The 17,465-nt window shown below is 41.9% G+C and overlaps 1 protein-coding gene across 1 annotated transcript in view; it reads right to left on the bottom strand.

The window, feature by feature from the left end:
* Positions 1–17,465, bottom strand: part of ITGAV (integrin subunit alpha V) — a 402,152-nt gene that overhangs the window by 223,859 nt on the left and 160,828 nt on the right. The window lies entirely within an intron of this gene.

Below are 17,465 nucleotides of genomic sequence, written 5' to 3'. Positions count from 1 at the left end.
TACATTATAAGTTCAAAAGGATCTAGGTATAAAGGGCAATTCTGATGACAGCTACATTTACATGTTGCAAACGCACTGGCATCCTGGAAGAGCAAGTACACCTGTTTATCTACACCACATTGTTAGGTCCAACTGTGCACGTATACAGAACGTGTTTGTCCAAGATAAAATCATTATTTTGTTTCCGTTGAATAATACTGGTGTAACTCATTTTGAGTTTAGACAATTTAGGCCCGATCTAAAAATTTTCATTCACCTTACATGAGCAAATTACTTGATTTACAAGTGCAAATTCATGTTTGAAATTCACAATAGCAACATTTACAATCATAACGCTATTTGCACACACACAATTTTACCACAGTGATATTACTTTGACGTAAATTTGATTCCACGGATGAGGAATGGATGTTCAAGGTTAGGAGTGTCCAGGGTCTGCAAGATTGTGGATATTCACAAACTGATTTTCATTTCATTCAAACATTGGAAATGGTCATAAATTATCAGGGGTAGGTGTAAATCCATTTCATGGGTGCTAAGGGAAAGAGCCCACCTCCAAAATTGGTCAAGTGCAGGTAAAGGGATTTTTCCAAGTTAAAAAATATTTCCCTCTTGAAGAAAACAAGGAGAAAATGATAGCACAAGCATTTGCTTTTGTTCAGGGCCCACTGGAACCATTTCGGAATCACAGAAATTCGTAATTCTACACTTCAACATAAATGTAGAATTGAAAGGGTACATTTTTCGATTTCTTTGAGAACCATGCCCTTCCACATAGGTCTAAATATAAGAATAATTAGAAACAGTTTGGTTTACATAGAGGGAGGGTCTTGGACTATCCATTTCGTGCAACACCTTACTTGTGTGCCACAAACTAAAGGGTGTGATCTTAAGCATGTGAACATATATTTATAGAATAATGTCTGTAGTTATGTACCATTTTATATAGATCTGTTCTCGTTTCCAAAGTGTTTGTTATTCAGCAGTTATCTTCCCTAGTTTAAAAAAATACTTCATGACTATGTATTAAATGGAGTTTGACCTCTTTTGCTACTTTAACCAACCAAGGTGCATTTAAATCATTATCTATAACTTTTGCTTTGTTAGATTTATCTTGGATGATAATTTTTTTAATATATTTTTTATTCATTATCAGAAATACTTGTGAAAGATTGATAGAAGCCTCACATTTATGCTTAAAGTTCCACTCATACAACATGTTATGTATTACTTTACTATTCATTACAGATCTGCTATGTTTTCGTAATGAAAGAACAGTATGCACAGGATTTAATTATGCTTTAGCATTTAAATAATCTTTGCATAAAAAAATATCATCAACAAAAATTTAGCATAAGTATATCGATTTTTAAACATTATATACCTCATACACCTTCAAAATATTACATTTTTAATCTTATAATATACTAATTATATATAAAAAGAATATGAAAAATATATAGTTTAAAATAACTGCAAAAATAAACATAATATTTAAGAAAATATACAATTATTTAAACAAATACAAATTCTTATAAAATAATTCTAACACTAGATATTAAACAATTTAACAAATTGTACAAAATAAAAAATAAATTAATAAGAGCATCATTACAAAAAATGCATAAAAAATAATTTACATTAAACTAATTTTAAAATTAAAACACATATATATTTAATAAAGCAGCTTAAAAAATGAGAAAAAAAATAAAGTTGAGGAGGTAAAATGTTTCATTTTGGATAGAGAATCATAGCTCACGGTCAAAAAGAACATCCAAGCTTAGGGCCTTATTGAATTCTTGGTGGTAAGGATACTCCCATCGCAATGGCAACAAAGTATCCTCACTGTTAAGAATGCGGCCCTCCCCCAAATGTATATGCGGCCGGTCTATAGTATTAATCATGGCGGAGACTACGCCGTCTCTGCTGTGATTAATCCCCCTCAGACGGCCCTGCCAAATAAGGGTTGCTGCCCAACTAATTTATATGAGCAGAACTAACTCCACCCAACTAATTTATGAGGGCAACATTTCAGGTCAGTTTTCACTGCCCACCACCGCTAAGAAAACCCTGGCAGTAATAACTGCTAAATGCTCCCCTCGCCATGGGAAGGCACTCCCATGGCGAGGGAACATTTTGTTTTATATTTTAAAAAAGAAAATTCAGTTTCAGGATTTTCTTTTTGAAAATAAAAAAAGAAAACCTTTTGCTGCAGGTCTCTGTCCTGCTGAACGAGCCCTGTACCAAACAGTGCAATGCACTGACAGCAACTGCTGAGACAGAGGTTCCTGGCATTCATTATAAAGGATTGCCAGCTTGATGGTCATTTATAGATCTGTTGGGCGGTCCCTCCACCAGGGTGACTGAGTAGTTTACTCATTGCCTTGGCAGAACAACATGTTGTCTGTCAGGAATTAAATCAAGCCCTTTGTGTCTGCACTGAGTTTGCACCCAGTAATTGGGCAATGCGAAAGTTACTGTATTGCTGTCAACAATCCTCCAGCATAATTTCATTCTTTGAGCTGTACAGAGATAGAAAGAGATATGGAAATATGTTTCTCTTCCTAAAGAAATGTGTTGCCCAGGTATTTGTGTGGTTCCCATATCAGTGTCAAAGCAGATTGGATCAGGGTATTAAACCTACACATATGGATTTGGAAGAGGTATAGTTAAATCACATGGGTAAGGGTGGTGAGGGTTCACATGTATTTGATTAATAAAACGATAGTGAGGCTCTTGAGCACAATGTGTATATGAGTGAACAATTGTGGCCATACATTTGTAAAGAGTGGTTTAATCCAAGTCAAGGTGGTACTAGATCATCGATCAAATAGGATTCAGGGGTCTAATTTGTCAGAGGTTGTTGATAAATCTAGGTAGAAGATTGTTTGTAGGACAACAAAGAGGTAGTAGAGGCGATTTACCTGAATATATGCCAATAGAGACTCAATGCTTTTATTTAGTCCAAATCTAAATTCTGATTCAGCAGGCTTAGAGACTACTGCGATACAGCTCCTTTTTCAGTAATTGACTGAGAAAAGCAGATTTTAGGCTTATAAGTATTTGGTTAGGTTCTTTTTGGTGTGAGCTGTTAATTTGTTCAACCAGTTATTGTTCTTTCCAGATCAACAGGATTGATACTTTTTTTAAGGGAATCATTGAAAAGGTCTGTGCCCACCAGAGAGTGCTAAGGAGAGCCTCTGGGCATCTCAGCAAGAAGGTCTTTACAGAAAGTAGGAGACGTAGGAAATTTGATTGGTTTGCCTGCCTTAAAAACCTGGGTTGTGATTGTGGGTTAGAAGGATGATGAAGTAGAATAAGGGGTATGGAATATGCATGTTCTGCCGAATATCAATTCTCAGATTTGCAATGGGTTGAAGTCAAAAAATGTTAGTCGGTCATCTGTTGTTGGAATGTGAGAAGGTGTCTCTTTAGGAAAACAGGGTACAATACTATTTTAAACAGCTCACTGCATGTGTTTGATTCCTTGACAGCACTGTAATATTCTTGGGAAGATTTAAGAGCTCTGTCTTATATCAGGTTATTGTGATCGTTTTGCTATATGACCATATTATGTAGAAATGAGGGGTTTATTAAATGCTTGCCTGCAAATAAAGTCTCTTGGTGCAAAAGCTACAAGAACAAAGACACTGCTACTTTAAAGATCTATATTGAAACTCTCCCTAATTAAATTGTATTTAATTTATTTGTGAGGGACTAAGGTCATTTTTGGGGATGAGTCACTGTTAGTTTGAGTCTGAATCACTTCAAAATGTTGCATATGACTGATGCCTGTTTTAAAAAATACTTGCTGTGCAAATGAAGTATAAATTCATTAAAGAGTATGAGGGATCTGAACAATAGGTCATGTATATAGATAGCTTATGCCTAATTCAGAAATTATAGGTGATGTGCCACTGGAAGCATAGCATACCATACAAATAGATAAAACAGGAAGCCCAACACAGAATCATATTTACACACAGTATTTCTTCTGCACTAGAAGTAATCCTCCCCAAACGTGTTGGACACCGCTTCCACTCTAGGTTGAAGCTCATTATTTTTTGGTTAGCAAATTCAAATTGAACAACATACTGGCAACTTTTAATCTTGTCTTCTATTTCATGTTTTAGAGTGATATTATACCTTAATCAAGAATTAAGTAATACTCAGGTTTAGAGTGTTTAAAATAAGTGTTGGTGTTGCCTATCCTTGCAGTGGTGTCGAACCTTGTTGAAGGCATTATGGAAAGCGTGAAGTGACACTAAGATATGCCCCTGAAAGAGAGAGCTTCTGGAATGACGTTACTATAGAGGAATGGGTCAGTAAAGAGTAATCAGAAGAATGAATCTTTAACCCATCCATTCATGTTTGGGATATTTTCACATGCTTACTCATTTTGATGTAGTGATGGACACCCAAGATTATGGGTATTGCCTGTCGGTGGGCTTATTATATAATAGGTACACATCACATCTCCCAGGCTCCGTAGTGCTTCACTGACTTGGCTTCTACTACTGATTTCAATGTAGAGATTTAATACTTTAAGGGATTGTTTATGTAAGTGAGCTTATATGTACAAACCCAGTTTAAGAATATTTTTCCGGAAATTGGTGCTATATCCAGGTTGCAAGGGAAGTACTACAATGACGGAGGAAATATTAGTTCTGGTAGCGCAGTATAGCACCAGTATGCAAACTAGATATTGCATGTGCTTGCGAAGTTAGTGAAATTAATTGATCTTTTGGAGACTTCTGCACCTACAACGGCTTTTAGTTCCACTTAAATTTTGATTGCTACTTTGTTGCCTAAAAGAGTTGCTTACATAAAGAAGCAACAAGCCCACTGGAGAACTGTAGTTCCCTAAGGACATGGAAGGCAGATTCTTAAATTAGATAATTGATGTCTAAACATCTACATGTGGAAAGGTCTCAGTTAACCAGGTTGACATTGATGTGAGGTCTGGAGGTTGGCTTAGTGAGCCCTTGCACGGGAACCATAGGCTGCAATTAACAAACCTTTTACTTAAGCCAGTTTCACTTTGCTTGTGAACCTGGGGTTGTGGTTGCTGAGTGGGTGGTAATCCTGTAGGAACCCTAGAACACTCCTTGCGGATTAGAGAATATTTCTATAACTGGCAAGGGCCGGACATGATCTGTGATAGTGTAAGGGGGAGGAGAGGGGTATGTGAATGTGTGAAGTTATTCGGGAATTTGGCCTAACATGTGGGTTAAAGTAACTGCCCGTAAAATTATGCAAACGTATATCTCTATTGTTCCTGCTATTACAGCCCAGTACTTATACCTTTTCAAAAGGATGGGTGAGGAAACTCAAATTGATAGTTTTCTTTTCAGAAAAAAGCGATTATTTTCATTAGTAATAAGAATTCTATAACAAATTGAACACAAATATTAACCCAGTTTTAAATGAAAATTAAAAAGTGAGCAATCAAAACGGCCGATAAATCAGGAGCCCTGATAATTATGAACAGATATTTCTATATGAATACAGAGAACATATGTTTGATCCCAAAGCATAATTCAAATTGTTCCGAGAGTCAACACGTTCATCTAAAACAGTCTAAGGAGGCACTATGTCAAGCAGGAACAAATGAACCTATTTCAGCAAACATTACTTTTTTCCCTTTAAAGAAAAAAAAATTACACAAAGGATTATCCAAAATACTGAGTTTATAAATGATTCTTGAAATATATGTAACATTTTAGTTACATCTAGTGAAACAATTTGCAGCTTACTTATAAACTCGTGCCATTTGGTTAAAGATTAAACATTTTTGTCTAGATTAGATGTAAATATTTTATATATTTCTACACCCATAATAATGGCGTTGAAATTACTTAGTTACTTCTACGAAGGAATGTCTGATAAGTCATTTTGTTGAACGATGATGGATTCAACCCAGATCTGTGACTGGGGGGGGAGTGTCTGAAAAGTTTCAGCACTCCGTCCATCATCTCCTTGTGTATACAAAATACAGCAGCCAGACTGCCACTAAACCTCTTCACCCCAGAGAACACATCTCCAGCACTACATCGGTTATCAATCAAGCAAATCATTAAATTTAAAACACCATGCTTCAAACATAGAGGCGTTCATCCTTGCTGAAAAAAAATATTGGAATATGCATGTAGGACTGTGAACAGCACAAAACCACTTGACTTAAAAAAAGATTAAAACCCTGGTTTTGTAACCTGCCTTATAAGGAAAATGCTACTTACCAGTATGCATCTGTTCTTGGCATGTAGAGCTGCAGAGTTGCACACTATGCATAGATTGCCACCTAGTGTTGGGCCTTGATGTTTGCAGTTTGTTTTGTTGTAGAAAAGTCTTTGGAAGTCACGGGATAGGTGACTCCTCCTTTGGATGATACTGCGCATGGTCATCGGCTCCATCCCCAGATTGTTTTTCGCCATTAGGGAAGTGATGGAGCTGTATAAGAGATAGTGATGTCCATGTGATATGTATCTAATTAAGATAATACTGGAACAGATAAAGGTAGCCGGGGAGGCAGGTGGGCGTGTGCAACTCTGCAGCTCTACATGCCAAGAACAGATGCATACTGGTAAGTAGCATTTTCCGTTCGAGGCATGGATTACATAGCAGTTCCCACACCTAGTGGCGACCACCAGTATCTGTTGCAGTTGTTTGAAACAGAGTCTTTAGTACAGCCTGGCCCACAGTGGCTTGTTGTTTAGTTCGCACATCTACACAGTAATGCTTGGTGAATGTGTGCGGTGTAGACCATGTGGCGGCTTTGCATATGTCATCTAGGGGAATGTTCCCTAAGAATGCCATTGAAGCCCCTATCTTCCTGGTAGAATGGGCTTTTGGTGGGATTGTTAATGTGCGTTTGGCTTTTTGATAACATATGTGTATACATTTAACAATCCACCTAGCGATCCGTGACTTTGAAATGGGATTGCCTTTATGTGGCGGTGAGAAAAACACAAAGTTGTTTTATCTTACAAAAAGTTTGTGTCCTTTCAATATAGTACAGTAATGCTCTCTTGACATCTAAAGTGTGTAGAGCTCTTTCTGCGACTGTTTGAGGCTGCGAGAAATACGGGCAGCTCAACAGATTGATTGAGATGAAAAGGGGAAATGCCTTTTGGAAGGAATTTTGGATTATTACGAAGAACCACTTTGTTAGGATGCATTTGCAGAAAGGTTTCCTGAATGGTAAATGCTTGTAGTTCACTAACCCTTCTGAGAGACGTAATGGCTACTAGGAAAGCTACTTTCCAGGTTAGAAATTGCAATTCGCATTTATGTAATGGTTCAAAGGGAGGTCCCATTAACCATGTGAGAACCACATTTAGATTCCACACTGGTGCAGGTGGTGTCTTGGGAGGAATTATTCTTTTAAAGTCCTTCCATGAAAGTTTTAATAGCTGGCACTCTGAAAAGAGATAGATGTTGCCTATTTTGCAAGTATGCCGCAATGGCCGCAAGGTGTAACCTGATAGACGTGTAGGCTAAGTTACACTTTTGAAGGTGCAATAAATATCCAATGATGTGTTGAATAGACACGTCTAGAGGATTAATTTGGTTGTTCTGGCAGGATATGACAAACCTTTTCCACATAGCAGCGTAACATGCTCTAGTGGTGGGGCGTCTAGCTTCTTTGATAACATTCATACATCCTGGGGGAAGGTTGAGGTAACCAAACTCTATGACCTCAGGAGCCAGATCGCTAGGTTGAGCTGGGTCCGGGTGTCTGATCTCTCCATGGTTCTGCGTTAATAGGCGTGGAGATAGGTTTAGTTTTTGGTGTGATACTACAGACATCTGCCACAGCGTGGTGTACCACGGTTGTTTGGCCCAAGTTGGAGCGATTAGGATGAGCGTTGGGGAATGTTGCTGTAGTTGGCGTACCACTAATGGAAGTGGTGGGAGAGGAGGAAAAGCGTACGCAAATGGTTTTGACCAGTTCATCCATATTGTATTGCCTTTGGACAATGGGTGTGGGTATCTGGCGGCAAAGTTTGGGCATTTTGCGTTTTCGTGGGTGGCAAAGAGGTCTATTTGAGGTTGTCCCCACATTTGAAAGAATGGATGAAGAACTTGTGGATGAAGTTCCCATTCGCGGATTTGCTGAGTTTGTCGACTTAACAGATCTGCCATAGTGTTTTGTACTCCTGGGACGTGTTGGGCTAATATGAAGATCTTTAGTGGTATAGCCCATCTCCATATCTGCTGTGCTAACTGAGAGAGCTGCAGAGAGTGTGTCCCTCCTTGTTTGTTTATGTAGTACATAGCTGTCATATTGTCTGTGCGGACTAAGACAGCTTTGCCTGACACTTGAGTTTGAAAAGCTGTTAGGGCTAGAAACACAGCTAGTAACTCTATGTGATTGATGTGGAGTAGCTTTTGTTGCGGTGTCCACCTGCCTTGCATGGTGTGATGCAGGAGGTGGGCTCCCCAGCCAGAGAGCGATGCATCCGCTGTCAAGACTATTTGAGGAACTGGCTCTAGAAACGGTCTCCCTTTGGAAAGGTTTTTGGTGTTCCACCATTGCAGAGAACGATGAGTCCGACCGTCTACCAACACTAGGTTTGTCAGTTGACCTTGAGCCTGGTTCCATTGGCGTGCTAGGCACTCTTGAAGTGGACGCATTTGCAATCTTGCATGAGGTACTACGAATATGCAAGATGCCATCCTATGAGCTGCATGAACACTCGAGCTGGTAGCGAGTGTTGCGGCTTGAATTTTGTTAGGAGAGTTTGTATACTTGTTATCCTTGCTGGAGAGGGATATGCTAGTGTTAGTTGGGTGTTTATTGTAGCGCCGAGATACTGTTGCATGTGTGAGGGTTGTAGATGCGACTTGGTGTGATTTACTGTGAATCCCAAGTCGTGAAGCAGTTGAATGGTAGCGTGAGTGTGTTGTACACACTGGCTGTATGAGCTGGCTTTTATGAGCCAGTCGTCCAGCTATGGGAAGACATGAACATGCTGTCTTCTTAAGTGTGCTGCTACTACTGCTAGGCATTTGGTAAATACTCTTGGCGCTGTTGTGACTCCGAATGGGAGCACTTTGAACTGGTAGTGCTGCCCGTCTAGCAAAAATCTGAGATATTTTCTGTGCGCTGCGTGGATGGGAATATGGAAGTAGGCGTCCTTGAGATCTAGAGAGGCAAAAGGGCATTGTGAGCCTTAAGGATTTGATGGGGGAACACGGGGTGTATCAATTCTCGGAGTTACAACAGTTATATGGGGTGGATACAAGAAGTTTTTATAAATATTTACAAGTAAGGAGCTTTTTTGCCACAAAAAAGGGAGGCCCAGCAGGGTTTAGCGAAAATGTTTTGATGGAGTATGTAGGGAAGCAGGGGGGTTGCACGATTAAACGTTTTTATTTTGAACTGATAGAAAGTAGAGAAGATGATTTAGGGAAACAAGGAGAAAAATGGGTAGAGAGACTGGGGGTGGTGCAGGAAAATTTTCAGCTATCATTGGATTTAGGCCGGAACACGCTATGCTGTGCAGCCTTGCAGGCGCAGCACTACAAAACCATCTTCTCACTTTATTATACGCCAGCAAAAATTGTGCAATGGGGAGGCACCTCTGGAACCACATGCCCGCGCTGCAATGGTTCGGAAGCTGGGATGGTGCACATGTTCGCCACATGTCCGACATTGCTACCTCTACACAAAGAAATAGGAAAGTTTTTGGAGAAGGCTATGGGTATCATCGTAGAACTGACACCAGCAAGACTAGTCTTGGGAGTGGATGGGCAGTGCGAAGACAATAAATTCTTGTTTGTAGTTATGGCGGTTTTGAGGCTCTGTGTGGCCTCAGCTTGGAAAGACCCGGTACCACCCACTTTTCATCAATGGCTGGCAAGACTACTCTCTATATATAACTTGGAGAGGGAGATATATGCAAGAAAAGGTAAAAAAGGGAGGAAGCTAGGTCTAAAAATATGGAAACCTATGGAAGCTTGGAAGAAAGGCTAGAATGTGGGCAAGAGGGCATGGTTAAGCCTTTCCTTTGCTTGATTTTCCTTTTCTCTATTCCGGCATACTGTAATATTTCCTTTTTTTCCCCGAAATTCTCTCTGTCTTAGGGATTTGTCTTAGCTTTGTTATAGTTCGTACTTTGATGGGTTTCTGTTTTTCTCTTTTTTAGTTCTTATCAATATAAGTATTGAATCTGTATATGTTAAACAATAAGTATGTTTATTGTGTATGTAAAGTGTCATGCAGCCGGGGGTGGGGGGGACGTGGGGTAAATACCAATACAAATGTTTTTTTAAAAAAAAGAGATCTAGAGTGGCAAGGAAGTCGTTTAGTACCAGTAGTGGAAGGACCTGTTGAAGTGTGACCATATTGAAATGGTCCGACTGAATGTAAACGTTTAGAGGTCTGAGGTCCAGGATGGGTCTTAGAGATCCGTCCTTTTTTGGTATTAGGAAATACAGTGAGTATACTCCTTTGTTTTTCTGGTGCTCTGGAACTATTTCTATTGCATTTGTCTGCAGGAGGGATATTACCTCTTGTCTGAGCAATGTTAAATGTTCCTGTGACATTGGACGCTGCTTGGGTGGTATGTTTGGGGGGTAGATTTTAGTTCCAGGCAGTAACCTGATTGAATAATTTGTAACACCCACCTGTCTGATGTGATGTTTTCCCAGGCTGGCAGGTATCGTTGGAGTATTCCCCCGACAAGAGTGGAATGGGACGGGGGAAGGGGAAGGGAGTCATTGGGCAGGGGTAGAGGCAGAGCGGGAGTTGTTATTTTTACCTCTGCCCTTGTTATTGTTACCCCTGTACCCACCCCTTTGGTAGCCCTTGCCGTAGGTGGATTGTGTGGGGGCTTTGTATGAGGCAGAGGCTGTGTTTGAGGAATATCCTCTGGTGGCACCTCTATAGGATGAGCGACGAAATGAACGTCTGGGAGCCTGCGACTGCAAGGCTCCATTGGATTTGGCGGTGTCTGTATCTTTTTTCATTTTTTCAAGAGATACATCCACATTTGGTCCAAACAGGTGTTGCTCATCAAAAGGTTGATTAAGAATGGCACTTTGTACCTCAGGTTTGAATCCTGATATACGTAGCCAGGCGTGTCTGCGTAGTAAGACACTGGTGTTAACTGCTCTGGACGCAGTATCCGCTGCATCAAGGGCACACCTGATGGAGGTGTTTGTAATGTTTTTACCCTCTTGGATGAGTTTTTGTGCTCTATCCTTGTACTTATGAAGGAGGTGTCTCATTAGTGACTCTAACTCGTCATAATGTGCTCTATCATATCTGGCTAGCAGTGCCTGTGTGTTGGCGATACCCCACATGTTTGTTGCTTGAGACGCAGTTCTCTTCCCTGATGCGTCCAGTAACTTAGACTATTTATCTGGTGGGGCAGCATCACCTGATGTTTGCGAGTTTTCTCTCTTGCGTGCATTGGAAACTACAAGTGAGTCTAGTGGTACTGGCCCTTTAATATATGCTGGGTCTGAAAGGGCGGCTTTATATTTCTTCTCTATACGAGGGTTAATGATTCGAGTTCTGACTGGATCTTTGAAGACTTCAGAAGCGTGTTTAATTACTCCCTTAAGCATTGGTAAAATGGATGTAGACCTTTGTGCGTTATCAAAGGTATCCATCAGGAAGTCTTCGTCTACATGGTCTGTATGCATGTCTACCCCGTGATATTGTGCAACCCTGTGTATCAATTTGTTAAACCCTATAGTGTCTTCTGGTGGGGAAGGCCTTGAGGGGTATAAGTCATCCTGAGGGACATTTGGGACATCTGGAGTGGTGTAATCATCCCATGGGTCAGGTGATCTTGTAGGTGTGGCTGGATCAGGCATGTTACCCCCCATATCATCAGAGCTATCATCCCTATGGTCTGTAGAGGATGCTGGGGAATGCTGTGGTATGGGAGCCTGTGGTGATGGCATAGGTGGAGGAGAAGGGAAGGCAGTCTTGAAGGCCAGGTAGCCATGTCCTTCTTCTTTGCATGCAGAGCTGGAGCTGGTTTGTCCAGTGGTCGCTTCTTTGAGGCCAAAATCAACTGTCCAGAGATTGGGTCTCTAGCCAGAGTCTTTTGAGCAGGGTCTGGATAAGATAAGTCTTCTGCCGGAGGCCGATCTTTTGGTGCCGGAGAAGGTTTCGGCACCGAAGCGGCTTGCTTTGGTTTTTTGACAATGTCCTTTGTCGGGGAAGCAGGAGTCTCTCGGCTCCGAATGTTTTTTCGGCTCCGAATGTTTTTTCGGGTCAGGTGTTGTTTTTGGATCCAGTTGTTTCTTTGGATCCAATGTTTTTTTCGTTTCGGTGGTTTTTTGAAATACGAAGCTTTACTTGGTTCCGACCTGGGTTTCGGTGCCGAAGGAGTTGTGGGTTTCGGCGCCGATGGTTTGGACGTCGGCGTAGCCGGTGTCGATGTCTTTTTCGGTGCCGGTAAGTTGGCGCCGGCACCATGCGAAGGCTGACTCGAGCCCGAGTCGCCTGAAGGCTTAATTGGCTTCTTAGCCGGGCCCGAAGGTGGGGCAGTAGAAGTGGAGTATCGGTGTGCACCCGAGCCCGAGAGCGAGGGTCTAACCAGGGCCTTCTTTGGGGGTGTCGAGGAAGGGTCGGGTCGACGGTCTTACCTATGACCCGCTGCGCTGGAGTAATGTCCTCGACATCCGAATCTTCTTGATGTTCAGAACCGCTGTCGACGTCTTGTTGTTCTGGGACGTTGACGCCTTCCTCAAAGATGTCGTCCGGAATGGAAGTTGAAGATCGAGCCATTGTTCTTCTCGCTCTTCGGTCCCTGATAGTCTTTTTGGAGCAGAAAGAGGCACAAGCTGACCAGTCCTTTGCCTCATGCCCCGTAGAAAGGCAGAGGTTACACACCTCGTGAAGGTCGGTGTGGGGAAACTTCGACCCACATTGAGGACACTTCTTGAATACTGTCCTTTCCATGAGCTGGAGTTGAGGCCTAGTTAGGCCCGAAGGCCGTCGACGACCGGAATCAAAGTATTCGACGTTGAAGAATAGTGTTGAGTGGAAAAGCTTTCGAAACATACTTTCTGAAAGTTGGTGAGGATTGCGCGCCAAAGGAATTTGGTTTCAACACGGAGCGCTGGAAACACATCCGGGCCCGGTGGCGGAAAAAAACTATCTGGGGATGGAGCCGATGACCATACGCAGTATCATCCAAAGGAGGAGTCACCTATCCCGTGACTTCCAAAGACTTTTCTACAACAAAACAAACTGCAAACATCCGGGGCCCAACACTAGATGGCAATCTATGCATAGTGTGCAATCTGCAGCTCATATGCCTCGAACATGTCCTTTTAACATACTCCCAGCTTACAGTGAGGCACCCTGTAACAGATACATGACTTCTGGATCACTTTCTTTTCACAGTGACTAAATACAGTAGGGTCCACTCCACACACTACTTTTCCCCATTCAAGTGTATTTACATATATACTCATGAAACACACAAATATGACTTCGAAACAGAAGCATATTCACACCACACACTTCCCAAAGCACTTCACAGCGTTTCCCTCCTTTCCTTCGCCCTTTTACTAATACCTTCAGCTGCTTCCTCCTACAAATGCATACCTATAAATAAACCTCCTTAACAAGTCAAGACTCACTCCTCAGAAAACACTTATCTTACTTCTTCTACACTCTCCTTTCATTACCTCGCCAACTGACCCTAACGATCTTCTCATTCTCTCACCCTCCTACAACCCCTTCCCACCCTAAAATGTATGCCCCACCCTCCACCTAGATATCTGCCCTCCATTTCCAGTCTTCTCACCGTTAGATGTCGCATACTCCAAATCTCTCACCTCCTCTCATGCTCACTTGACAGACACACACATCATCGTTCTCACCTCACTAAGTCTAATCCTTCCTTTTACTATGATCTGCTTCTTCCCAATCTTCCCTGAACCTCCAGCTCCCACCCAGTCCCTCACTTGTATCCTCCTCTAACCCACCCCCAGTTCCATAACACATCGCAAATATTCCTTGCTTGTGAAATCATCCCATCCATCTCTCTCTTATTCTATACCCTCTCACTATTTTCACTCTGGTTTCTATCCGACCGCTACCATTTAACTAATTTGGTCTGTCACATACAGTCCCAGGCAATGACCTTTTCTTTTAGGCCATTCATCACAGATATCTGCTCACTCATACATTTAAATACATTCCTATCGCCTACATATACCTTTCCCACAGCAGTAATTTCCTGCTCCTCCGGCATCTGACATCTATCACCCACCCTATTCCTTCGACCGAACACCGACCCCACCGTCAACTGCCCTCTCACATGCTAGTGAACTCCATCTTATCACCCAAATTACCAAGCTGTCTCTCCAACAGCCCCTCACCCTCTACCTCCTTTAATCCACCACTTTCTCAACATCCTTGCTTTAAATCGGACCTCCTACTCTTCTCTAAAGCTACTACCTCTTACTCACAAACCCTTTCACACCCACATCTTTTGTGCTTTTAGTCTGACAACTTCCTTTCCCCTCGCCCCTTCATATCACTCTCCTACCTCTCTCTTCTGAATAGCTCAAGAATGCTCACTTCCACCTCCTTCACTTCATTTCTACCTCCAATTTATTACACAGAATTGTAACCCCAACACTACACCCTTGTCTTTATCTCTGCTCTACACTCAACAACCAGGGCACACGTGTATCATCCTAAATTTCTTGCTATCACTTCACCAGCTCCCAGTACAGTACTTTCCTCCCCATCCACATAAGTACCCTCTCTCTCTCTACTTCTTGTGCCATGTTTCCAGCAAAGTAGGTCCCTTTGCTATCCCCTACTGCTCCCCCATCTCTTACTACCCCTGATGTCCTATTGCTACCCACAACCTGAAGCCGTCCTCTCACACCCCCCCCCCCCCCCACCACCACCACAGTATTCACTACAAATTTACAATGCAATTTACTATTTTAGCATGATAGGCAAGATAAACAGCATGAATGTAAATATTTAATCTACATACTGTCTACCATTGTCTCTCCATCACCTGCCCCCATGTCCTACTTGGAAAGCTGGCCTTTAGCCACCCTCTTTTTACTCACATCTATACTGGACACTCTGTGTCTCATTAAATCATGCACACTTACCATACACCATCCTTTACTCAACATTCACAATTACCTCTACAAACCTGTCCTAAGCAAAACACATCCCACTATGAGCACCATCACAACCACATCCAATTCAGGAGAATTACAACACAGTCTACATGTCTGATGAGGAGTAGAGGCATGCTCTGCTCATCTGACATGTAGTTTGTGTTGTGTAATGCAGTGACGCAGAGCACTCTGCAAGAGAGATGGTGTCTAAAATTGCAGTTTGCAGGTCAGCCAAAGATTGTTGTAGATCAGCGCTCAGAGATCAATGGTAGTCACTGTGTCACACTGCAGGGTGTTTCATCAAGTCCTATGCCCTCAATCCACCTGAGTATGACACATGGCTTGCCAAGAAGTCAGAACAGGATTTGTGGTTTGGGGCTTGAAGCAACAGGATACAGTGAGACAATCAGGAACAAGGATGGAAACAGCTATGGAGTGTGAGCAGCCAAAGCAGTATGTGGTTAAACATATAATGTGTTGAATAACAACTTATTGCTTATGTGCACGTTTTTTTTTCTCTGAGTTAATTGGTTCTCTGAGGAGGCTTGCACCAGTTAACACCAATATCTTGCCAGGTGTAGTTATGCACTCTGTCTCGCAAAACAAACAAAAAAATGCCATTCTATTTGATTGTGCACGGTCTGCTAGATATATGTGATATGTACTTACGAACTCAAGATCATGGCAGCATAGGTGGGTACCTGTGTTCCATTTTGACTTTTAAAGACTCACAGGAAACAAATGCAAGCAAGGGGCATGGGGTCAAATGTACAACTGTTTTTAGCGGTTGCAAATGGAAAATCGGGCCATTTGCAACCGCTAAAAAGGGTCGTAGTATGTACAAATCCTATTTTGTGAGTCAGTAACCTATTACCGACTCACAAAATAGGGTTTACAAGTCACTATTAGGAAGGGCCGTGCCAAGGGGGTCCCTTCCTATTAGCAAGTCGCACTGATATCTACGATTGTTTTGCGACTGAAAATGCGTCCGCAAAACAATCTCAGCTACCACCTTCTTCAATTAGGAGGTAAGTCAGTCACAAACAGGAAGGGATCCCCAGGGGACCCCTTCACCTATGTGAATGTAAGCAAAGGTGTTTTTTAAGAGCAGTCAGTGGTCCGGGACCACTGCCTGCCCTTTAAAAATGAAAAGAAAACTTTTCTTTTTATTCTTTTAAATGCATACCATTTTCTTTTAGGGAAACAGGTTGCATGTGTAGAAAAAAAACGGTGCTTTGTTTAAAAAGCAAATACAGACATGGTGGTCTGATGTCCCCAGCAGGCCACCATCCCTGCAATTATAGGCCATTCCCTACGGGTCACAAACTGCGTCCTACCTCATGAATATTTTTGAGGCAGGTCATTTGCGAACCCATCGGGAAATCGCTAAAGGTGTCTGAGACACATTAGAACATTACGGTTTGCAAATCACAATGTGCAACCTGCAAAACAGAATGGTCGCACATCTGGCCCATGGAGCCAGAAATACTGCTTACAGCCACAGAACGGATCAAATTCCATAACCAAGGTAGCCAACACAGTTAATTCTATCTGTAAAGGAAGGAATCAGTGCTAATATGCCGGCATTATGCCCAGCTTAAGTCCAACAAAACAAGAATTAATTACAGTTTTCATCACCAGCAAAATCACCCCCAAGATTTAGGAAAAGCAGTAGCTAGCACAAACATTATAGTGTCGAACACGTCACCAAGTAACAGAAAACTAAACAGCCAATTTGGCGGAAAACCAGAAAATCAGCACCTACACTGGGCCACACCACGCAGAGACAAACCAACTTTATACCGATTCAGAATGGGCCTGAATAGTAGGTCGCACATCTCACCATACAGACCCCTGCTGCAGGGAAACCCTTTACCTCAGCCGATGTTAGACTTCTACCATGGGCTAGGGCATGCCATCGACAAACCCTCATGAAGCCTCCACGCCTTGGAAAAAACCCACATTGGCAAGGAAACGCTGCTCCAAAGCTGCAAGAGGCTAGGTAACTGGTGGGTGCGCGCAATAGAAAAAAAAAAGGCACAACATAACACTGGAGGATGTTTTAAATTAACATTATCACAAATAGTGTTAGTGAATAAATCAGTTTAATGAAATATATCTGAAAGAACAAAATTAATTTCAGGAGTTTTCATGTTTTATTGAGAAAAAAGTGTAAACAGAAAAACCATTACATGCAAGCCTCAGAGTCTTTCTTTGATGAACAGTAAAGATTCAAGCAACTAGAAAAAAAATAAGCACTGGCAAAGCCAATAGGTCTCACCTTTGGGACCTATAGATTATGCCAACTGCTTTTGGTGGTGCTGTTGTGTCAGCATGCTCTG

This window comes from Lissotriton helveticus, chromosome 3_1 (genome assembly GCF_964261635.1).
Source record: "Lissotriton helveticus chromosome 3_1, aLisHel1.1, whole genome shotgun sequence".
Taxonomy (NCBI): domain Eukaryota; kingdom Metazoa; phylum Chordata; class Amphibia; order Caudata; family Salamandridae; genus Lissotriton; species Lissotriton helveticus.
Note: the sequence above shows the minus strand (reverse complement) of the source record. Positions and strands in the feature narration are given on the sequence as shown.